This window comes from Schistocerca nitens, chromosome 6, assembly GCF_023898315.1.
Source record: "Schistocerca nitens isolate TAMUIC-IGC-003100 chromosome 6, iqSchNite1.1, whole genome shotgun sequence".
Taxonomy (NCBI): Eukaryota; Metazoa; Arthropoda; class Insecta; order Orthoptera; family Acrididae; genus Schistocerca; species Schistocerca nitens.
In genome coordinates, this window is record NC_064619.1 from 98,705,505 (window position 1) to 98,731,604 (window position 26,100).

Sequence of the window (26,100 nt, forward strand, 5' to 3'; positions counted from 1 at the left end):
AGAGCCTATCCGCTGAGCCGAAAACTACGTCTCCTCTCCACGTGGATGATGTGTACAGCCGATGCCCTACCGCAGTGTCAGTCTCCTGGGCAGACGACGTGGAGATCGAAGGGAGTGGGGTGGACGGTGCTGATGATGGGGCGCCCCGATCGGTTGCGCCCGCGCCCGCAAACTCTCCACAATAGCAGCCTCTTCAGCGGACCGGCAAGATCGACGACCTCTCGCTCCTGAAGAAGGAGCCCCACCTCTGCCTGTGGCGCTCCAATACCAGCATCATCGTGTCGCTACGTATAACCTCGCGACCATTCGTGCGCCCCAAAAACTAGCGCTACTCCGCGATATGATTTATGATTCGGACATAGATATTGCGCTTTTTCAGGAAATGCATGTCGCCGATTTTTCACCACCACATGGCTTCACGGCGCATCTTTTTTCCGCTTCGGACACCGGTAGTGGTGTTTCCATCATCTTACGAGAAGGTCTTCGTGCCGAAGATGTCCTGTAGCTGCCCAACGGCAGAGGTATGGCCCTTACTCTCTTTTGTGTACGAATCGTCAACATTTATGCGCCGTCGGGCTCCAGATACCGTCGTGAACGCAATGCCTTCTTCGCGAATGAAGTTACACCCCTGTTTATGGGACCACACGATGGCTGGAGACTTCAAATGCACCCAGCCACCTCCGGATCAATGGCCGCGTTACTCACCATGCACATCTCTGGAAACAGTCGTCACGCAGCTACAATTTGTCGACACGTGGAGACATGTTCACGGTGATCTTTTGGGCTTTACGTACTACTCTAGCCTCACTTCTCTAGCCGACTGGATCGCATCTACATCTCGCGATCCCTAATTCAACATACTCGACAGGCTGAAACCTGGCCTGTTGCTTTCTCAGATCATGAGGCTTACTTCTGTGATGTTGTTCTCACAAGACAGGCAGTATGGCACGGACGTGGTTTATGGAAACCGAACACGGCACTTCTTAATTCACCTGACTGTCGACTACTAATAGAAGACACTTTGATCACATGTAATAGATGCCGTCTCACGTATCCGTCTACCATATCCTGGTGGATCCAGTGTGCAAAACCTGCTCTTCGAAAAAACTTTGATCCGATATGGCACAGATGTTGTCGCCTGGAGGAAGAGCACTATGGAATTTTACTACATTATCATACGAGAATGCTTCACGATGCCAGCCTCCCCTGAGCGTCATACAAGGATGAACCATGCTAAGGCCCAAATCTCCTATCTCATGCGAAGACATTTGGAAGGAGCGATAGTACGATCTCGTACTGCTGATCGCATGTCTCATGAACATCCGTCGATGTACCATACCATCCAAGAACGCCAAAATCGATTCACGTCCTAACAGACCAAGAAGGGCGTCGCTACGTAACCCAATCTGCAATAGGGAATGTGCCTCAAGCCCACTACCAGCAGCTCTACGCCGCAATTCCAAAATCCCCAGAGTTGATCGAGGAAGTCTCACAGCTCAACTTCGGTGGTATCCCAGGAGATGCGACGATTGACTTGATGTCAGAGGTGACTGATGATGCGATGCGGGCAAGAACCATCCATCGCTCCCCAGGACCCGACGGTCTTCCCCGCGAATTTTATCGCGCCTTCCGTGACCTTTTAGAGTCCACCTTCACCTCCATCTGTCGGGAACTGATGTCTCCAGAAGTACCTGTGCCGGACCGACACCCCCGGGATAACAAGGCCGTCCAGCAGTGTTAGTGACGTCACACTAAGCGGCCCGTAGCCGACGCAGCAGTCCACGGACAACTCCGTACAGACGCGCCTGATGCTAACGATCTTCTGTCCGTCATACAGAAAGGAGCGAACTATAATTCGAACCAAAGACCAAATTATATATATTCTTGTAAACAGCATAAAGGTTCATAACGAAATACCGATTACATGTACGGGCAGGAATAAGTTTAATCGATTGAGGAACTTTGCCACTATTTTATAATTGTCAGAACACTATTTAGCTTTAAAACTCGCATACAGGTGGTGACACATGCCAACTGACAGCAGGACTTAACATTTTCAAGCTATTACACTGAAAGTAAATTATCTTAAACACTGTCATACATAGCAGAACCCTCACAACTTTCGTTTACAATAAGGTAAAACGAGTTCGCTTTATCTCATAAAACACATGACTATTGTGAATTTACTCATATGTTCATGGTGACAGCTCTGTTCAAGAATTTTCACAAGTGTATCCCCAGTAGTAAAGAATGGAAACAAAAGATAGATATCAAATATTCTCCTTTTAACATCACTGAACACAAGATGCTGTCTTGCACTGTGATACTAAGGGACTGCTCTTTCCTTTAAGAAAGGTCTGACAATTTGAAGTTCACTCTGCTATTGATGATACACTTCTTGAAACAATATTAAAAATGTTATGAAAGGTAAGGAAATGAAAAACAACCAAGTGCATTACACGTAAGAATGTGAGCAAAAGGCTGAGGCTCTCTTTACTTACCATTTTCAATCTCTCTACAGCTTTTCCACGTAGAAATCACCAACTGCAAGTCTCATTATTGCTGTCTGTTACTAACAAAGTGCTCTTCTATTTAGGAAACCTCACAATTTGATGTTCATTCTGGTACTGAAGATAAACAGTTTTCAGAGGATTTCTAGAACCTCTCCCTGCTCGTATATGTAATCGGTATTTCGTTATGAACCTTTATGCTGTTTGGTTCGAATTATAGTTCGCTCCTTTCTGTATGACGGACAGAAGATCGTTAGCATCAGGCGCGTCTGTACGGAGGTGTCCGTGGACTGCTGTGTCGGCTACGGGCCGCTTAGTGTGACGTCACTAACACTGCTGGACAGCGTTGTTATCCCGGGGGTGTCGGACGGACGCTTTCATGGAAGGAAGTATTATTCCTGTACATAAACCGCATGGTGGCAACAATATCAGTGATTACGGGCCCCTCACCCTCTTCAACAGTGATTTGAAAATCCTTACTCGCCTTTTCGCGGCACGACTTAAAAACGTTGCCCGATATGTTGTGTCGCCAGACCAAGCATCTTTGGGACGGGATAATAACATCAGCACGGCTTTATGCCGCTACAGGGATATGATCGCCGTTACCCAGGCACAACGCCTCTCTGGGGCACTTGCGTCTTTGGACTTTAGTCAAGCTTTTGATAGGGTTGACCGTTCGTTCCTTACGGCCGTTCTCCACCATATGGGTTTCCCAGTCGCCGATGTCACGGTAGTGATGCGCCTTCTGCGGGGTGCCTCATCCAGGATTATGTACAATGGCAGACTCACTCCTCAGATAATAATAGGTCGATCCGTACGTCAAGGTTGCTCTCTATCAGCTATTCTGTACGCCTTTTCCTTGGAATCCTTGCTATGTGGACTAAGACAACGTTTGGTAGGGTTGTCCATAGATCGCTACCCATTCTGTTGCACGGCCTATGCTGACGATGTAGTCATCTGTTTACGTAATGCCGACGAGGTTGGAGCTGTTTTGACGTGGGTAGAGACTTATGGGTAGCTCTTTAAACGTACGTAAGTCACAAGTTGTGTTCATTGGCACGGGACTTCCCGTGGAGTGTGTTACACCTCTCACCACCGTTGGTACCATTCGCTGTTTAGGAATAGGTTTCTCATCCGATCTCCGGCGTTCAGCCACGATCAACTGCCGACTCTTCGTTTTAATGATCAGAGCAGGTCTTATGGACCATCGCCTTCGATCCCTAGATATTTTCCAACGAGCTCGATATTCAATATATATATCGCATCCCGAGTTCCCCATGTAGCACAAGTTCCACCTTTCCCGCTTACTGTGGCACGTCGCATGTTGGCAGCGATGGCATCTTTTGTCAGCTCTGGGCTGTTGTTCAAAGTTAACTATGCAACCCTTACTCTTCCTCGTGAACGAGGTGGGATAGGTCTGTTTCACGTGCACGATAGAGCTCGCCCCCTATTTTTCAGCTCCCAGACGACGGTATGGACACGTTGGCCAACGAGCCTCACTGGTCTCCCCCTGTCGGCATATACGCCGGTCTCACTGTCTGCCCCAGTGATGATCTCGGATGTTCCGGCCCATTTCCATTATATACGGTACTTCTTTCTTGAACTCAGTTATCTACGCCTCACCTTACGAAGACAGCTTTTACTCAAGACAAAGGCAGTATACAATGTCCTCCAATTAGGTCGTCCACTTAACCCGATTGAACAGAAGTTCCCCCAGGTTGACTGGCGTCATGTATGGCGCGCGATGTTCGCCTGTTACCTTGACACGGATGTTCAATCTGTCTGGTACCTGACTGTCAATGGTAAGCAAATCAAACAATTTCGCCTTTATCGTATCCACCTCGACCAATCATCTCTATGTTCCACGTGTGGAGTGCCAGGCAATGATGAACATCGGTTTGTTTGCGGAACGGCGGCGGAGGTTTGGCACTTGATTCGTCGTATTGTGGCTTTTCTAACGCGGGACGTTCCGGACTGGGTTACTCCCCTTTCATTATTATTTCAGGAACGTGACTATTTTCCTCGGACAAAGACGAATGCTGTGAATTGGATTCGCGGACATGTCATTCACTACCTATTTGCACAAACTGTAGACTCTGTACTCGATTTTTGGACATACCTCAATGACCGTCATTATGTCGTTCTCCGTCACCCAAAATACAGACAATTTTTCTCGAACTTCCTTGGGAGTGCTTTCCACGACCCACCTCGCAGCTTGAATGTGTTAAGCCAAGAGAGAAGAAGGTTTCCTGTTTGAACCAATGAACATTTATGAACAATTGAACGGAATACATCAATTTCGAGAAGACGTGACTCAACATATTACCAGCGGGGCGCAGAAGGCCTCTGATCAATTACACCAAAAAATAAAAATAAAGTTCAGAAAAAGGAAGATATTGTTTTGTTTGTAAGGATAGACCTAACCTTGATTTCCCATATTTCCCCTGGTATATAGGCAGCTCTCTGGGGTAGGTTTAGTCAGGAACCACCGTCTGAAGTGGACCTGATTTTTTTGTTATAGGATGGAAAGTGGCGGTGGCACTTAGGGTTTTCTTTTTTTTTAATTCCATTTTATTAAGGGGTTCTAAAAATTAAAGAACAAGAAAAAAATAAAAAATAAACAAGAAGAAAATAAGTGGTTAAAAATGGTTAGGGTGTCTGCCATGTAAGCAGGAGATCCCTGGTTCGAGTCCCGGTCGGGGCACACATTTTCATCTGTCCCCGTTGACGTATGTCAACGCCTGTAAGCAGCTACGGGTGTTCATTTCATTGTAATTTCATTCTTACGAGCTGTTGGTCACCGATGGTATCTGTTCACTCGGACATGTCCGAAAGAACAGATACCATCTTAGTATATATATAGTTAAGGCTCACCGGCCACTTGACAATCTTCTTGTTCTGTGCGAATGGACAAACAGTGCCCGAACTATTTACGGGAATCGGCAACGCGCCGCGAGTAATGATGTAATTGGCAGGGGCACTACGAATGTAGTGCGGGAGAATACGTTGAGAATGTGGGTTTCGCTGGAGGCGTGCCAGAGATAAATACCTGCAATCGCGCTATCCTCTGTGTCCTCGGTGGCTCAGAAGGATATAGCGTCTGGCATGTAAGCAGGAGATCCCGGGTTCTAGTCCCGGTCAGGGCACACATTTTCATCTGTTCCCGTTGACGTATGTCAACGCTTCTAAGCAGCTAAGGGTGTTCATTTCATTGTAATTTCATTCTAACTAGAAGTCTGTAAATATTTGTGTATACGAATTAGCTTATTTAAAATTGACCTAAATTTGTAAATACTCTGACATGTCCTATATCCTTGTAAAAAGAAATCTAAGGATCAATAAAGGTACTACTATTACTACTACTACAATAACCTGATCCTTTCTCTCAATAGCACCGTCCAAGGAGTGGTCGCCATTGTATTAAGGTACAATTAATTTGTCGCTAGACGAAGGTATGGTCATAGAATTGTATTCACCACCACCCGTCCCTCTGTAAATCTTTTCTTTTCCGTTTTTTTTTTCTTTAACAGAAACACCATGCAAGACAAGACGAGAGGTACTGCTTTCAATCTTCTGAAACATGAATTCTAAATGATTAATTTTGAAAGCGCTCGTCTTGTTCTTGATTATTCTCTCTCGTAGTACGACATTTCCGATGACAGTGCCGCAGTCGTGTTCTTGAGGATTATTCCAGTGCATCCGAAGACTTGTTGCAATGGTTCATAACGCACATGAAGGGTAACAGGTGCACTTAAATTTCGTAGAAATAAAATACTTTTCTTTCACGAGCTATTCACTTACTAGTTAGACAGATATAGAACAAATATACCCCCATACCCCACGGCAGACGAGAACAGAAGAGCTATGTTGCAAGCTTTAAAACGAGAGAGGTGTTGTAAAAAATCGGCAGGTACATTGTTCTTAAGTTTTCCGCCGTTCTCTCATATCACATTAATGTGGCGTACTACGAATTAATGTACCTTTGGTGCATTCAACTGGCGCCTGTATGAATTATTACATCTAGTTTATCTATGCAAATAAACTTTATAGATACACACATCAGAGGAACCATCCTGATAAGGAAGTATTTCGAGGCTTGGAGCAACGCTTTCGGGAAACCGGTAATCTTCGTCCATAAGCAATGAACAGAGGTCGTCCAAGGACTAGACGTACTCCAAAAATATATAGAGCAATTATTGACATTCTCACCTCAGCCAAGTACTCGCGTCAGTGCAAGGTAGTTACAAAGACCTAGCACAGTTCTGTGAATGGCTTTTGCCTCAAGTGGAAGATAACGAATTTCTTATAAATAACGTGATATGATCTGACGAAACTAGCTTGACGCGCGAAGGTATTTTCAATCTTCACAACAGCCGTAATTTGTCGGAAGACAATCCACATGTCACCCTCGAAGGTTACTTTCAGGCGCGCTTTGACGTAGACCTAAGGGCTGAATCGTGGAAGGAAAGATTATGGGTCCTTACATATTGCCGGACAAGCTGAATGAGCCCCAGTATCGTACGTTTCCTTGCAATACTTTGCCTGACGTATTATAAGACGTTCCACTTGGTGTTGGGCGACAGCTATGGTTTCAGCATGATGGTGCACCGCTACAGTTTGGATGAATGATTGTAACTGCTTCAATGAAACGTTTGCAGGGAGACGGTTTGATAGTGGAGGTCCAATGCTCTGGCCTCCAAGTTCCCCGAACCTAAAACCACTACAATTTTTATTTGTGTGGACACTTAATGGAAGAAATGTATAGCACTCCACCCATCGATACACACGGCCTAATAGCTTGTCTGCATCCCGCTTCGGCAGTGTGTGATGCAGGTGTGTTGCATAGGCTCCAGAAAAGTTTGATACAGCGAGTGACGAAGTGTTCGCAGATGCGAGGTCGTAACTTTGAACATCTTCTCTAAAGCGAACGTTGCTCGTTCCTGAATGGACCGGCCTTGTGAAGATAAGCTTAGACGTCAAACGTATAGAATGAAACTGTCGTGTGTAGCATAAAGTGCAATCTAATGTAGCCTGTCTATCACGTTTTTTGTACCTCATTGCCTACAGACGGTGTTACTGTATCCACAGTTATTTTCTGTTGGCTTTTATACATATCATTGAGCAAACGAAGAAGTCGTTTACGTCTGTAGGTTTTTCATGTTATGGGTTAATGTATAAATAATGGTAACAGTAACACAAAGAGCTAAATAAGGTATCACATTGTTAAGGTGCAAACTTGATACAGTTTGACGCTTTAAAAAGAAAAAAAAAGAAGAAATTGGCATGAACGCGAGTTGAATATCGGCGAGTTTGCGTATCGTCCGCCACGGGAATGCCTTGTCTCACTCAGTTAATGGGACACCTGTGACCTTTTCTGGCCGCGCTGCACCCAGTTGCCCCTTTTTTTTTAAACTGCTTTTCTATTAAATCTGTTAGCGGGACTAACTTTTATTAGGTCCTTTTTTGTCGTGAACTGTGATGGAGAATGGAGTGCTGGCCGCCAATTGCGGTTTTTTTTTATTAAACTGTAAATGTTCCCACCCATGTAGTACAGGCAACATAGTTTTCAAATGGAAAATATATATATATATATATATATATATATATATATATTAAATTGTAAATATTGAAAAGTATGTTGCCTGTTCCCACCCATATATATATATATATATATATATATATATATATATATATATATATATATATATATATATATACTCCTGGAAATTGAAATAAGAACACCGTGAATTCATTGTCCCAGGAAGGGGAAACTTTATTGACACATTCCTGGGGTCTGATACATCACATGATCATACTGACAAAACCACAGGCACATAGACACAGGCAACAGAGCATGCACAATGTCGGCACTAGTACAGTGTATATCCACCTTTCGCAGCAATGCAGGCTGCTATTCTCCCATGGAGACGATCGTAGAGATGCTGGATGTAGTCCTGTGGAACGGCTTGCCATGTCATTTCCACCTGGCGCCTCAGTTGGACCAGCGTTCGTGCTGGACGTGCAGACCGCGTGAGACGACGCTTCATCCAGTCCCAAACACGCTCAATGGGGGACAGATCCGGAGATCTTGCTGGCCAGGGTAGTTCACTTACACCTTCTAGAGCACGTTGGGTGGCACAGGATACATGCGGACGTGCATTGTCCTGTTGGAACAGCAAGTTCCCTTGCCGGTCTAGGAATGGTAGAACGATGGGTTCGATGACGGTTTGGATGTACCGTGCACTATTCAGTGTCCCCTCGACGATCACCAGTGGTGTACGGCCAGTGTAGGAGATCGCTCCCCACACCATGATGCCGGGTGTTGGCCCTGTGTGCCTCGGTCGTATGCAGTCCTGATTGTGGCGCTCATCTGCACGGCGCCAAACACGCATACGCCCATCATTGGCACCAAGGCAGAAGCGACTCTCATCGCTGAAGACGACACGTCTCCATTCGTCCCTCCATTCACGCCTGTCGCGACACCACTGGAGGCGGGCTGCACGATGTTGGGGCGTGAGCGGAAGACGGCCTAACGGTGTGCGGGACCGTAGCCCAGCTTCATGGAGATGGTTGCGAATGGTCCTCGCCGATACCCCAGGAGCAACAGTGTCCCTAATTTGCTGGGAAGTGGCGGTGCGGTCCCCTACGGCACTGCGTAGGATCCTACGGTCTTGGCGTGCATCCGTGCGTCGCTGCGGTCCGGTCCCAGGTCGACGGGCACGTGCACCTTCCGCCGACCACTGGCGACAACATCGATGTACTGTGGAGACCTCACGCCCCACGTGTTGAGCAATTCGGCGGTACGTCCACCCGGCCTCCCGCATGCCCACTATACGCCCTCGCTCAAAGTCCGTCAACTGCACATACGGTTCACGTCCACGCTGTCGCGGCATGCTACCAGTGTTAAAGACTGCGATGGAGCTCCGTATGCCACGGCAAACTGGCTGACACTGACGGCGGCGGTGCACAAATGCTGCGCAGCTAGCGCCATTCGACGGCCAACACCGCGGTTCCTGGTGTGTCCGCTGTGCCGTGCGTGTGATCATTGCTTGTACAGCCCTCTCGCAGTGTCCGGAGCAAGTATGGTGGGTCTGACACACCGGTGTCAATGTGTTCTTTTTTCCATTTCCAGGAGTATATATATATATATATATATATATATATATATATATATATATATATATATATATATATATATATATATATATGGGTGGGAACAGGCAACATAGTTTCCAATATTTACAGTTTAATATATATATAGCATTTAGTAGAATATTATGGAAAACTCTTAAAGATCTTCGGTAACAACTATACCCTTTATATATTATGTATTTATTTATATGATACACATGTATTAAAAACAGGCGACTTAAACTACCGTTTGTGGAAGTTGCAACACCAAGAAGGAAACACACGAATTCAGTTAATTTAATACCACTGGTTAGGTACATTAGAAGTAACAAATGATTACCTTCTCGAATCTGTACATGTCCTTTGAGCCCTACTATTGAGTAAGTCGTGGGGCCAACATGTGCTGCAATTATGGCTGCTATACGCCGTGGCGTTGAATCAGTAAGGTTCTGAATACGTTCCTGAGGCATTTCCCTACACGAAGTTTGTATTCGAGCCCACAAAGTCAGCGAAACCTGTTATTGGAGGACCGTGACGCGCCAGGTGCCGATTAACCATATCTCAGACATGTTCGATGAGCGACATGTCTGGCGAACATGCAGGCCGGGGAAGCAGTGGTACGCGTCGCTCTTTGAAGAAGGCCAGTACATTCCTCGCAATATGTGGCCGGGCATTGGCCTGTTGAAATGTGGCCTTTGGACATGCCTGAAGCAAGGGGGGTACCTCAGGCTCCACAACCTCCGTTAGGTACCGGTTGCTGTTCAGAGTGCCAGCAATACGTACGAGGCGAAATCGTTTATTGTAACCAACGACGCACCTAACCATCACACATGGTGTTTGTCCGCTATGCCACTCCACAATGAAACCCTCAAGGTAGCGCTCACCACGGTATCGCCGGACACATATGAGGCCATCACTGCCGGAGACTTTGAAGCGGGACTCTACCGAAAAGATTACATGTTGCCAGTCAGCACCCCAGCCACGGTGTTCACGTGCCCATTGCTGTCGGAGGAGCTTGAGGTTTCTGGACAGTGGAAGCCGACCTAATGGTATGCGTGCAACCAGTCCTACCTGCAGCAGACGGCGACGAACCGTCGATGTAGACAAGTTCATACCTGTTGCAGTGCTCCAGCGACGAGCCAAAACTGTGGATGACGCTGTATGGTCAGTAACGGCCATGCGAACAAGATGACGGTTATCCCGTACTGTGGTCATGTTGCGTGGTTCAGTTCCCACTCGTCGCTGCGTACGAATTTCCTCTATCAAGTGCTGCCACACACGCATCACTGTCATAGTAGCATGCCCTGTGCGAACCGAAATGTCACGGTATGACAACCCCGTTTCCCGGTGACCTACATTCTGTCCCGTTCGATCTCGCTCACATGCCGATCCCTTTGACGTCGGCGAGGCATACTGGAACTCACTGCATTGTTTCCACCTTGTGTGACAGCTCTGATCCGACTACAGTAGCCGTAACACCGAGCCTGTCGGACCGACACGAGAGGGCTCTGCTCGGCCTACGTGTACCCCATCTCGCTGCAAAACGTATCACGTACTTCTTGCACACTCGTCGCCACTACCATGTGTGGCGCTATTCGGGTAATTCCTCCTCGGTGTTGCAAAAGAGTGGTTCGAATGGCTCTGAGCACTATGGGAATTAACATCTGAGGCCATCAGTCCCCTATAACGTAGAACTACTTAAACCTTACTAACCTAAGGACATCAAACACATCCATGCCCGAGGCAGGATTCTAACCTGCGATCGGAGCGGTCGCGCGGTTCCTAACTGAAGCGCCTAGAACCGCTCGGTCACTGCGGACGGCTCGGTGTTGCACTTTACACTTTTCACGTTGTGTGTGTGTGTGTGTTACCTTCGACTGTCCAAATGGTTATTAGAGTACCGTGAAAATTTTGAACTAGATCGTTTGAGAAATTTCATGTTTTTTGGTAATAACATTAATCAAGACCTTCTCTTTATATTAAAGGAGACGTACACTCCTGGAAATGAAAAAAAAGAACACATTGACACCGGTGTGTCAGACGCACGATACTTGCTCCGGACACTGCGAGAGGGCTGTACAAGCAATGATCACACGCACGGCACAGCGGACCACCAGGAACGGCGGTGTTGGCCGTCGAATGGCGCTAGCTGCGCAGCATTTGTGCACCGCCGCAGTCAGTGTCAGCCAGTTTGCCGTGGCATACGGAGCTCCATCGCAGTCTTTAACTGCACGTGCCCGTCGACCTGGGACCGGACCGCAGCGACGCACGGATGCACGCCAAGACCGTAGGATCCTACGCAGTGCCGTAGGGGACCGAACCACCACTTCCCAGCAAATTAGGGACACTGTTGCTCCTGGGGTATCGGCGAGGACCATTCGCAACCATCTCCATGAAGCTGGGCTACGGTCCCGCACACCGTTAGGCCGTCTTCCGCTCACGCCCCAACATCGTGCAGCCCGCCTCCAGTGGTGTCGCGACAGGCGTGATTGGAGGGACGAATGGAGACGTGTCGTCTTCAGCGATGAGAGTCGCTTCTGCCTTGGTGCCAATGATGGTCGTATGCGTGTTTGGCGCCGTGCAGATGAGCGCCACAATCAGGACTGCATACGACCGAGACACACAGGGCCAACACCCGGCATCATGGTGTGGGGAGCGATCTCCTACACTGGCCGTACACCACTGGTGATCGTTGAGGGGACACTGAATAGTGCACGGTACATCCAAACCGTCATCGAACTCATCGTTCTACCATTCCTAGACCGGCAAGGGAACCTGCTGTTCCAACAGGACAATGCACGTCCGCATGTATCCAGTGCCACCCAACGTGCTCTAGAAGGTGTAAGTCAACTACCCTGGCCAGCAAGATCTCCGGATCTGTCCGCCATTGAGCATGTTTGGGACTGGATGAAGCGTCGTCTCACGCGGTCTCCACGTCCAGCACGAACGCTGGTCCAACTGAGGAGCCAGGTGGAAATGGCATGGCAAGCCGTTCCACAGGACTACATCCAGCACCTCTACGATCTTCTCCATGGGAGAATAGCAGCCTGCATTGCTGCGAAAGATGGATATACACTGTACTAGTGCCGACATTGTGCATGCTCTGTTGCCTGTGTCTATGTGCCTGTGGTTTTGTCAGTGTGATCATGTGATGTATCTGACCCCAGGAATGTGTCAATAAAGTTTCCCCTTCCTGGGACAATGAATTCACGGTGTTCTTATTTCAATTTCCAGGAGTGTATATTTGCATATATTAAAAATGCATACCTTTTTGTCTGTCCAAATGCTTATTAGAGGACTGTGTAAAAATTTGGAGTAAGTTAGTCAAGAACTCCCGAGGTATTTGCTAAAAACTTTTCCTCTTTACGTAGTGTATATATATTTGTCTAATGTATATATTTAAAAAAAATATATAAAGCTTATGACCGTCCGAATGCTCAGTAGACTGTCATGAAAAATCTGAAGTAAACTGGTCAAGACATTTTCAGGATATTGGGTAACAACATTAAAATAACACTTGGCTTTATGTAGCGGTATAAATTATTGAGCTCCAAATACTATTATGCGAGCGAGAATTGTAGCAGGTCCAGTAGTTTATAATGAGAGTGGTTGGGACCTAATGCGCTTTTTAGTGTGGTATTAATTACCTCTAGTGAGGGTTGTAATGGTACACAGGTATAAAGATTTTGTACGTCATTTGAGCCAAGCGTGGCTCCATCAGCAACATTTCTGATTTCGACATGATGGGGAAACACTGTTGCATTTCTAAATATTGCATTAATATTGAGTCAGTGTTGCTTTAAGAATTTTAGAGAGCTTATTGTTCATTCTAATGTTGGACTGTTCCTTAAATTCAGTATTGGCCTGATTGTTGTTAAGCTTTTGTGTGTTTTTGGATGTGATCTGAGACCAGGTGCTTGGGGGGTCATTATTACAGTGTTTGCTACCTCTAGGATGGCGTGAAGGAAGTTTATAATGTTTGAGATGTATTTTGACTCTCTTTGGAGTCTAGGTGTTGGCCCTTTAAGTATTTCTGTTATGTTGCTGCCATGGAAGAAGTTAATGGAAATTGTTATTCCTGCATAAATTTTCTACTGTTCAGAAAATAATTACTACGCTTAACGTTTTCTACAAGCTACCAGTTTACATAAAGGTGCACAAAGTATAAGCTATATTAACTTGACACAAAAAAATTGTGTGCTACTTAAAATATTTACACTAACATATCCATTCATCTACGTCGCCAAAGAATGTCACACAGCTTTCTGACTTATTCTGCCATAATACGTTCTACACATGTTCATTGCATTTTGAAATAGTGTTCCTGTATTCCTATATGGTCTTTCAACGTACTGTATTCTAGACGCTATCTTTGTTTACAAAGTGTGACAGTGTGTTTGCGATGCATTATGACAGAGAAGGGAGTCTTTGACAACTGGAGGTACCCTATGTGAGTTATTGTATTTCCACATTTTCATTTACATTTAGTTTTTCTCCACTAGACAGTAACACAAGTTACCCCAAAGTTGTAACACAACACATAAAAGTCACAGTGATACACACAAATGAATGTGATGATTGAGGTTTAAACCTATGAAACACGTGGTCGAAGTAAATAAACAGTGTCTGTTAACAGTGAACGTGTTGTTTTATTCGATAAATGACTAAGGTCTTGCTACGCTCCTAGAGATGTGATCCTTTATGTATGTTCCCAGACCCTTTATCTGGCTGGTACAGCCTTTGTTTAGTATAATTCCAATGCGTTTCAATGGTATACTTGCCTTATATTTTTATAAGACTGCTAATAACAAACTAGTCTGGTAACTCGCATGAAGAAGTTGGAAGGCGGAGAAATCTCTGTCATCCAGCACCCACCAGCACTATTACAGTTTCTCTCTTCTTCAACGTTTTATGCTTCTTTCTAGTTCGCGCAATGTTTGACGTTGAATTGGGTGAGCTTTTCTTGTGGCATGTGGATACGCCTCCAGACGTTACACCGCCAGTCATTACTATTACTTTGCGTAATGGAAGAAAAATCCTTAAAGAACCTGATTACTAGGCAATGTTAAGACCAGTCTTACGAGGGAATAAACGTGACAGGTGCTTAACTAAGCCTGCAAATCACGTCTCTCAGTTCGTAACAGAAGTGAACAGTCATTCTGTGTATGATTTCAGATTTCAGCAAAGAACTGTCTTTCATTTATTTTTTCTACACGTAGACTACATATGAACATTTTATGATTCGACAGAACTTAATAGTAATGAAGAAATTTGGCGAGTACATTAATAAAGGAAATTGCACCGACACAGTAAATTTAGCGGAACGACTAGTGATATAAAGCCGAGTAGCAACTGACTCCTCACTTTGGCTGATTGCTTCTACCTAAAACATTGATTTAGGGCGGAAATTAAGCTCCTTACAGGGGGCAAGTTTGAGGACTTTCGATCTAGTACTGATTATCCCTTCTGAGAATTACACCGCCTCAGGAATCTTCTGTTATGAAGATGACGAGCAGTACACAGCCCCAAGTGTTGCGTTGGCGGTGGCAGCGGCGTGAGTTTCTTGGAACAGTCGAACGGCAGACTCCTTCACTTCCTCCCTGCTTAGTCTGATGAAGCTCCCAATTAGTGACACCATCAAGAACTGAGAGCGTATGTTTTGATGACCCTGTAGTATCTTTTACAGGACAAGACATTCATTAACCAGGCGAGGCTTGGCATAGGGCTAAAAAATTTCCAAAGTAGATGTTGTGGAAACCTTTCAAAATGAGTATGAAGTAATAACAACAAAAATGTCTTCCATAATTACAAACAGTTAATAGCAATGTGGCATGCTGTCTATAGTGAGGGTCAAGAGTTCTGTCATGGATGAACCATTTCTCATACTGCGAACATGTGGGCGAACCCTCGGACGAAGGACTTCAAAGTATCTGACCTATTCATCACTGGAGTTATTTTCTGGCACCTCTCTGGCCACTTCTATCGGGTGGTTTCTTCATCTTTGAGGAGTTCATCTTTCATAGGTGAGCTCAAGTAAGGGGAGGGCTGGAGCTGAGAGTAACAAGAGTGGAACATTATTCCCAGCTGGAATTGAAGGTGGTAACGTACTATTAGTTACAGAATTATCCTCGATTTCTATGATTGTCTATGATTATACAAAAAAAAGAATGGTTCAAATGGCTCTGAGCACTATGGGACTTAACGTCTATGGTCATCAGTCCCCTAGAACTTAGAACTACTTAAACCTAACTAACCTAAGGACATCACACAACACCCAGCCATCACGAGGTAGAGAAAATCCCTGACCCCGCCGGGAATCGAACCCGGGAACCCGGGAGTGGGAAGTGAGAACGCCACCGCACGACCACGAGATGCGGGCACAAAAAAAGAAAAAGGAGCATAAACGACCACGACAGAAAATATTTTGACTTTAGTGACAAATGTTCAAAGTGGCTTGTTTTGGATGTAAGATTGTTCACGCTTAATTGTGCATGTTCCTAGGCGGAGTGACGGTGTCACCTCTATCGGGGAGTCAAGAAGAATGTGAAGATTTGCAGAATATCGGAAAACAGCACTAAGTCTAGTCTTTATACCTAACTGCAGAAAAGCCAGCCGCTGGTGGCCGAGTGGTTCTGGCGCTGCAGTCTGTAACCGCGCGACCGCTACGGTCGCAGGTTCGAATCCTGCCTCCGGCATGGATGTGTGTGTTGTCCTTAGGTTAGTTAGGTTTAAGTAGTTCTAGGGGACTTATGACCTCAGCAGTTGAGTCCCATAGTGCTCAGAGCCATTTGAACCATCTTTTTAACTGCAGAAAAAGACCTCTACAGCACAGCAACACGCGGTTTCAGCCACTTATACAGTGCCAGAATAACTACCGCTCTTGTATATCAGCATTTAAATCCATCCCCAGTCCCCTGAGGACATCTCCTCCCACGCAGTTTAGTTAGAGCAGTTGTTTACAATTTAACTTTGCCAAACAACACACCTCGCGCATTGCCAAGACCACATCCCGTTTTCTCAATTTCAGATCGATTTTAATAGAACCTGAAGAACACGATGTAGCTACGTGGCCGTAGCCGTCTGTACTTCAAGTAAGGACACCACTCAATGAACCTTAAAGAGAAAGCACACGTTTAGGCGCAGCAGTACAATAGTATACCAAAATGCGAAGACCAACTTGTTTCAATTCTAGACTGGTACGACTCGGTCGTTTCACGTTGTTGTTCGAGGTTTCCAACGTCCATCTCGTCGACTGTTCGACTGAGGCATGCATTACGTAACTGACCCGAAAATGCACCTTCCAAAACTAATTTCATTTCAACTACGCCAGTCAAAGTTAGATGATAGAAGACATCAAAATAGTGCAGCTAATCCGTTAACAAGATCAAGCGTGAAGTTTGGGTCAGGCAGAAAATTTGAAATGGCAAGAAGCAGGGAATAATAACATTTGTTGCTGATGTGGCCTTCAGACCAGAAACTGGTTTGTGCAGCTGTCAATGCTACTTTATCCTGTGCAAGCTTCTTCATCTCCCAGTACCTACTGCAACCTACATCCTACTGAATCTATTTAGTGTATTCATCTCTTCGTCTCCCTCTACCATTTTTACCCTCCGTGCTGCCCTTCAATAGTAAATCGAATGCCCACTGTATGTAACAGTTCTATGTTCTCGTGGAACTCACTCGTGCAATTGTACAAAAATTTCCATTAATTGAACTATTTCCGATATTCGACCTGTTTTGGGCTAAAGTGACATGGCTATTACGCCACTAACATTGCCAGCTGTATAGTTAACATTACTACCTGTACCAATACAAAATTTAATTACAATGATGATCTCGCGCCTGGTATCTGAAGGCATTGTGGGTTGCATAAGCACCATTTGTAGGGGCACGGAATCGCATTGTGTTGATATTACGACACAAAACAGTAAGATTACAAATGAGGAAAAAATATATTAAATCTCACTCAAGTTCCCTCGGGAAATTTAAAGTCATTCTGGATACTGAAATGGAAGCAGGAAGTGAGAGATTATGTCGCAAAAGGGTCAGGTCGACGACACTGCCTGCCAGACAGGGAATAATCTTTCAGTAGAAAACAGAATGGCAAACCAAAGGAAGGCAGATAAGCATACTCGTTAGGTCGTAAGGCATGTTGTATCTATTTCATAAGAGCGCATAGCGAGGGACCGACACTGCAGTTAACAGACTGTTAAGCGAATATGGGAGCATAAGAAGAGACATTACATACCAAGTTATGCGTCATGACATCACGATAGCTCCCTCTCAATACTCCAGTTTTCCAGCTCACGTCATGTATTGATCACTGGGATGGATATTATTCACAATAATAGCACTGATTCTATGATTACGATACTGTAGTAAATCTTATGTCCTAGATGTTCCAACACAGTCTTTAAACTAAACGAACATGTTCTCAAGATGATGGCCTTCACTGTATGAACTTCTTGCTCCTCGCCTCCTACCATCTACTCACACAGAAACTGTCTGTCTTCCGTCATCACCACACCGCAGAGTTCTGCCAATAACGGACTTCAAAGAGGAAGTCAGCGTCATGGTCTCTCGGGGTCCACGTTTCTGTTGAATACTCAGGCGCCTTAGGGTGCAGAAACCTACCGACCACGCAATTACTGGCATCAGCTACGCCGGGGATGGGTCATCAAGGGTCATCATAGAATTTGAAGTGGGACCGAGGGTAGCCGCCGTGCCGCCCGCCGGGAGCAGCCGCAGCGCCACCGTCGATGACGTCACATCCTCGACATGCAGACGCTGAACTGACTCGATGTGCGTCGACTAGAATCCTGCATGCAGATGAATTAGCAACAGCCGAGAATAACGGGGACTCGTAGACATTGTGAGTAAAATACTGAAATGTAAGAGTGTTTCAATGACGTCGTTGACGTTTCATGGCCTCCCAACAACTTTCGGACTCCACGCTATCGTTTTGACTGAATACAACTGTTTATCGCAGTTTTAGCATAGGTTCGGGAAATGAATGTAATTTCTGCTTGTCTTCATAGTTTTGAAATAGACTATGCTGTAATACGCTGATATGCACTATGCTACCGACGAAGTGATTATTAATTTCCTCACGACAGTCTGATGAGACAGCTTCATCGTTGTAGTACTGCGTCTACATTCGGCAACGGGAAATTTACAAGAGACAATACAAGAGGAAAAAGAGAGTGAAGAAGAATAGGAAACATATAATGACAAAAATGATGCATTTCCAGTCAGGAAACCCCTCAGAATACCAAAGCCTTTGCTATCACCAACAGCAAAGATGTTCAATGCCGTTCACCTGCCTTACATGTTGAACAATATAATGAAAAGTTGTTTCTGATAAAGTTTGCCTGGGTGTAAGGGTATCACATTTTTGTAGTGCATTAAATCAAAATATACGTCCGTTTCACAAAAAAAGAGTAACTTCTTTTAGAATTCCATTAACACAATAGAATGGAACAGATACGAACGGACTTCATAAAAAGTTACGCAAGTCCTCCCTCGCTAAGATAGTTGCACAAAGGGATCAGCGCATTGTCCCAAGAGAGTATACGTTTTGGGTGTCATGCAGATGCAGTTTCTGTTGCGGAACGGATAACAGGTGCGGTACTATTTAAGTGAAATAGCCTGGCAACTGGAGAAATACTCAGTTTGATGTACACGGGACTTTTCGATTCTTGTGGGCAAAACGTCTAAATTGAACACAGAATCACGACGATATTTTGACGGAATATGGACCAAATGAAATTTCACCTCCATCCATAACGACATGGTCCCAACAATTTGATCAAGGTCGCACAGACTTGAGTGATACTGAACTGGAAGGACGGGTATCGGCTATCGACCTCGCCCACAGACGGCAATGTTCAGCCATCAGAGGGGCTAATTCGCTGCAGTCAGCGATTTTCCGGCAATGAAGACGTTCAACCAGCGCTTCATAACAAACGAGCGAATTTATATCATCGAGGAACTGAACGGTTGCTAAAACGTTCCTACCGCTGTTTCCAGAGACTTGGTGACAATGTTGAAAAACAGTGCCATCTTTGCAAGTCACTTGGAAGTGTAGTGCGGCATTAAATGAAGGTTACTTGGATTGCCACAAGAATGCGTATCATTTTGAAGCTTCCGCATATGGATAATTTTATGACCGTATTTTCCGGAATAGTAATAAAATAACATATTTTTGCACTCACTTAAATACAGGCGGTCTCTGAAGGTACACTGCAACATCCATGCGTTTTGGCACCCAAACTAAATAAGATAAACACACCACTTTTGGCTCATATGAACCAGTCAAACTCTCAAAAATTTCATGTTATGTGTTCCAGTCGTTGTGACTGAAGCATAATGATAACGGTTCTAGAAAGGGCTCAGTGTGTGGAATGGTTTATTCAAGCCAAATCAGAAAAGCAGTTTGGAAGAATCGTCGAAACACAGCATATGGAATAACCACTCTTGCGGACGTCGATATTCCAGTGGTATCAAAATTTTATGGAGAGAGTTGTAATTGATTTGAAGCATCATACTAGATGACTTAGAACAAGTGAAGCCGAAAAAGATCGGTCAAGGCTGGTTTTCTGTTGTTCACTATAGAGGTCATTTCAGAGGGCGTCACACATGCAGCAAATGCCTAGGGCGACCCTGGATCAGAACCTAGCATACTTTTACAGATGTGCCCGAACAGAATGCAACTGTTGCGCACACTGAAACCAGGCGACAAGCCGCTTTGTATGCAGTTCGATGAAGACATTGCTCACCATTTAGAGGTGAATGTACATTTTTAAGCAATCTAGCATATTTTAGCGAAGCAACATTCCACTTGTGGGGTAAGGTAAACAGACGCAATTTTCGTATCTGGAGCACATACAATAAGCAAACTGTGACGGCAGAGATACTTTGCAGCCAGTAAGTGAATGTGTGTTGTTGTCTGATAGTTGATTTCACTGTGGGATTATTTTTTTCTCATGTAAACCATTTATATCTAATAATTACATTGACATGCTAGGGCTATTTGCGTTATCACAATAGGCTGACAGCCAAGATACAGTCGTTCTCTAACAAAATGGTGCACCGCCATGTTGCCCTCAGACTATGTGAGATGACCGGGTGCTCCTAATAGGTGGATTGGTAGGGGCGGTCCAGTTCTCGGCACATGACTGTACATCGATATACTTCCTTCTATGGGGGTATGTTAGGCACAGAGTCTACCAGACGTGTGTCAATCACATCAGTGGTTTAAAGAACGGAATCGTTGCTGTCATTGACGCAGTTTTTGCTGAAACGTAGCTCAGAGTGTGGATAGAGCTTCAATACCGACTGAACTTTATGCGTGCCTCTAAAGGTGCACATGCTCAAAGTGAACCAACGACATTAAAGTTATGTGAGATAGCGTGTCACTTAAGCCAAAAATGGTGTGAATATCTAAAGTAGTGTTGATTCTGTGCCTCATTAAGTTGTACCGAAGTTTTGGTATGTAGATTATCATTCAGTAAATGAAGGCAATCAAAGGCGTCTCTGTAAACAAACCATTACTAGTACCAAACCCTTGTTGAGTCCTGATGTAGCATATACCATAAACGCCCGAATATATTGGTGAATCACAACTGCTTTTTAAATTTGGTATTTAGTCTTTTCAACCACAGAACAACGCACTCATCACCAACATAAACTTACCATTCACAAGATCTAATCTCAAGACTATGAAGGACACATCTGAATTCAGAAACTTATGTTTCGGTCCAGTTTTAGGATGAAGACGTCAGGAAATATTTCTTTAAAAAACAATGAGATTGTTTTGAATCATTGCTCAATTTCATATGATGTTTTCCCATTGTATGTCACAGGAAAATAGTTTTTAATTTTCAGTTATCATTCGTAAAAGTTTACATCATTGCTCTTTGTTTATTACTTCGTTTTCATTCAACTTTTATTTCAATAAGCGTAAGCTACAGCGATTGGTTTCAGGATGTTGTTGTTGTGGTCTTCAGTCCTGAGACTGGTTTGATGCAGCTCTCCATGCTACTCTATCCTGTGCAAGCTTCTTCATCTCCCAGTACCTACTGCAACATACATCCTTCTGAATCTGCTTAGTGTATTCATCTCTTGGTCTCCCCCTACGATTTTTACCCTCCACGCTGCCCTCCAATACTAAATTGGTGATCCCTTGATGGCTCAGAACGTGTCCTACCAACCGATCCCTTCTTCTGGTCAAGTTGTGCCACATACTCCTCTTCTCCCCAATCCTATTCAGTACCTCCTCATTAGTTATGTGATCTACCCATCTAATCTTCAGCATTCTTCTGTAGCACCACATTTCGAAGGCTTCTATTCTCTTCTTGTCCAAACTATTTACCGTCCATGTTTCACTTCCATAAATGGCTACACTCCATACAAATACTTTCAGAAATGACATCCTGACACTTAAAACTATATTCGATGTTAACAAATTTCTCTTCTTCAGAAACGCATTCCTTGCCATTGCCAGTCTACATTTTATATCCTCTCTACTTCTACCATCATCAGTTATTTTGCTCCCCAAATAGCAAAACTCCTTTACTACTTTAAGTGTCTCATTTCCTAATCTAATACCCTCAACATCACCCGACTTAATTCGACTACATTCCATTATCCTCGTTTTGCTTTTGTTGATGTTCATCTTATATCCTCCCTTCAAGACACCATCCATTCCGTTCAACTGCTCTTCCAAGTCTTTTGCAGTCTCTGACAGAATTACAATGTCATCGGCGAACCTCAAGGTTTTTATTTCTTCTCCCTGGATTTTAAGACCTATTCCGAATTTTTATTTTGTTTCCTTTACTGCTTGCGCAATATACAGATTGAATAACATCGGGGAGAGGCTACAACCCTGTCTTACTCCCTTCCCAACCTCTGCTTCCCTTTCATGTCCCTCGACTCTTATAACTGCCATCTGGTTTCTGTACAAATTGTAAATAGCCTTTCACTCCCTGTATTTTACCCCTGCCACCTTTAGAATTTGAAAGAGAGTATTCCAGTCAACATTGTCAAAAGCTTTCTCTAAATCAACAAATGCTAGAAACGTAGGTTTGACTTTCCTTAATCTTTCTTCTAAAAAAAGTCGTAAGGTCAGTATTGCCTCACGTGTTCCAGTATTTCTACGGAATCCAAACTGATCTTCCCCGAGGTCCGCTTCTACTAGTTTTTCCATTCGTCTGTAAAGAATTCGTGTTAGTATCTGTCAACACCTGCTTTCTTTGGGATTGGAATTATTATATTGTTTCTGAAGTCTGAGGGTATTTCGCCTGTTTCATACATCTTGCTCACCAGATGGTAGAGTTTTGTCAGGACTGGCTCTCCCAAGGTCGTCAGTAGTTCCAATGGAATGTTGTCTACCCCGGGGGCCTTGTTTCGACTCAGGTCTTTCAGTGCTCTGTCAAACTCTTCACGCAGTATCGTATCTCCCATTTTATCTTCATCTACATCCTCTTCCATTTCCATAATATTGTCCTCAAGTGCATCGCCCTTGTATAGACCCTTTGTATACTCCTTCCACCTTTCTGCTTTCCCTTCTTTGCTTAGAACTGGGTTTCCATCTGAGCTCTTGATATTCATACAAGTGGTTCTCTTATCTCCAAAGGTCTCTTTAATTTTCCTGTAGGCAGTATCTATCTTACCCCTAGTGAGATAGGCCTCTACATCCTTACATTTGTCCTCTAGCCATCCCTGCTTAGCCATTTTGCACTTCCTGTCGATCTCATTTTTGAGACGTTAGTATTCCTTTTTGCCTGCTTCATTTACTGTATTTTTATATTTTCTCCTTTCATCAATTAAATTCAATATTTCTTCTGTTACCCAAGAATTTCTACTAGCCCTCGTCTTTTTACCTATTTGATCCTCTGCTGCCTTCACTACTTCTTTCCTCAAAGCTACCCATTCTTCTTCTACTGTATTTCTTTCCCCCATTCCTGTCAATTGTTCCTTTATGCTCTCCCTGAAACTCTGTACAACCTCTGGTTCTTTCAGTTTATCCAGGTCCCATCTCCTTAAATTCTCACCTTTTTGCAGTTTCTTTAGTTTTAATCTACAGGTCATAACCAATAGATTGTGGCCAGAGTTCACATCTGCCCCTGGAAATGTCTTACAATTTAAAACCTGGTTCCTAAATCTCTGTCTTACCATTATATAATCTATCTGATACCTTTTAGTATCTCCAGGTTCTTCCATGTATACAACCTTCTATCATGATTCTTAAACCAAGTGTTAGCTATGATTAAGTTATGCTCTGTGCAAAATTCTACAAGGCGGCTTCCTCTTTCATTTCTTCCCCCCAGTCCATATTCACCCACTATGTTTCCTTCTCTCCCTTTTCCTACTGACGAATTCCAGTCACCCATGACTATTAAATTTTCGTCTCCCTTCACTACCTGAATAATTTCTTTTATCTCGTCATACATTTCATCAATTTCTTCATCATCTGCAGACTAGTTGGCATATAAACTTGTACTACTTTAGTAGACATGGGCTTTGCTTCTATCGTGGCCACAATAATGCGTTCACTATGCTTTTTGTAGTAGCTAACCCGCACTCCTATTTTTTATTCATTATTAAACCTACTACTGCATTACCCCTATTTGACTTTGTGTTTATAACCCTGTAGTCACCTGACCAGAAGTCTTGTTCCTCCTGCCACCGAACTTCACTAATTCCCACTATATCTAACTTTAACCTATCCATTTCCCTTTTCAAATTTTCTAACCTACCTGCCTGATTAAGGGACCTGACATTCCACGCTCCGATCCGTAGAACGCCAGTTTTCTTTCTCCTGATAACGACATCCTCTTGAGTAGTCCCCGCCCGGAGTTACGAATGGGGGACTATTTTACCTCCGGAATATTTTACCCAAGAGGACGCCATCATCATTTAATCATTCAGTAAAGCTGCATGCCCTCGGGAAAAATTACGGCCGTAGTTTCCCCTTGCTTTCAGCCGTTCGCAGTACCAGCACAGCAAGGCCGTTTTGGTTATTGTTACAAGGCCAGATCAGTCAATCATCCAGACTGTTGCCCTTGCAACTACTGAAAAGGCTGCTGCCCCACTTCAGGAACCACACGTTTGTGTGACCTCTCAACAGATACCCCTCCGTTGTGGTTGTACCTACGGTACGGCTATCTGTATCGCTGAGGCACGCAAGCCTCCCCACCAACGGCAAGGTCCATGGTTGAAGGGGGGGGGGGGGTTTCAGGATATCAAGTTCTTTATTTATTTTACTTTGTTGCAATGGTAGACGTACTGGACGGTAAATCATGGAATTAAAGTACCCTCTTAGAAGAGCTGAGAGTGACATGAAAGATTTTTCTGTAAATTCGATGTTTATTTTTATCTGGTTATAACTAGTATCGGGTAGTTAATACAGTTGACATGTAGCTTATGAGTAAAACTGAATAGACTTCATAGCTTTGCAAGGCTATTCATGCTAGCCTGGACTGCTTAAACGAAGAGAATCGTCCATGTAATGTGTGTAATAAGTGATTTTGAATTATAAATGACCGTGTTTGTTAAAAAAACTCTTCTGTAATTCGATGATGAACATTTTTGCATTGTGCCAGTGTGGCACTAGACCAGCGCGTGACTTTTCCATTAGATGTCAAATAAGTGGAAGGTGAAAGCAGTTTTAAATGCCCTACTAGCTCAAATACGTCTATAGTGCTGACCTTCTTGTGTATTAGTCAAACTGTTTTCATGATGCAGTGCTGCAGAAATTAGCGATGGTTTAAGATGCTAACAGTGAATTACTATATTCTTGGCTCCTATAGTGTAAGAAAAGTTCCTGGCAGATTAAAACTGTGTGAAAGGTCGAAATTCGAGCTCTTAAGCTTTCTAGTACACAATTGTAATCTGCCAGGAAGATTCACATCAGCGCACACTCCACTGTAGAGTAAAAATGTCATTCTGGAAACATTCTTCAGTATATTCGTAACTGTTATACTGGATGTTTCATGAAATTATTTGCACAATTTAGCTCGTTATTCAAATGTTAGGTTTATAAAATATAGTTTCAAGTTATTCAGTACACTATGGACAGATGTCTCTTCGTAATGGATTTTAATCTAAGTCTCTATTCTGGAATTCAAGCATTCCTTACAGTATAAGTTCTCTCTACAATTCTGAAAGCAAAAAAATCTTTACTCTCCGTTTTACATCGTTGGTGAAATTCTTTGTTGGACCTACTTCAACTTTAGGAATGACATTTTGAGTGAAAATGTTTTCCGATTTCTGTATACAGGGTGAGTGACTAACTACTGCCACCTAGAATAACTCGGAAAGTATGATGGGAGCTGAAAAGTTTGGGGGACACATGTTGCATGGTACAATGGGGGCCATAATGTCACGTTGTTTTTTTGTTGCTTGGTGCGGTCGCGTCAGAGATATGAAGGTCAACTTTGTTTTTTTAAATGGTATG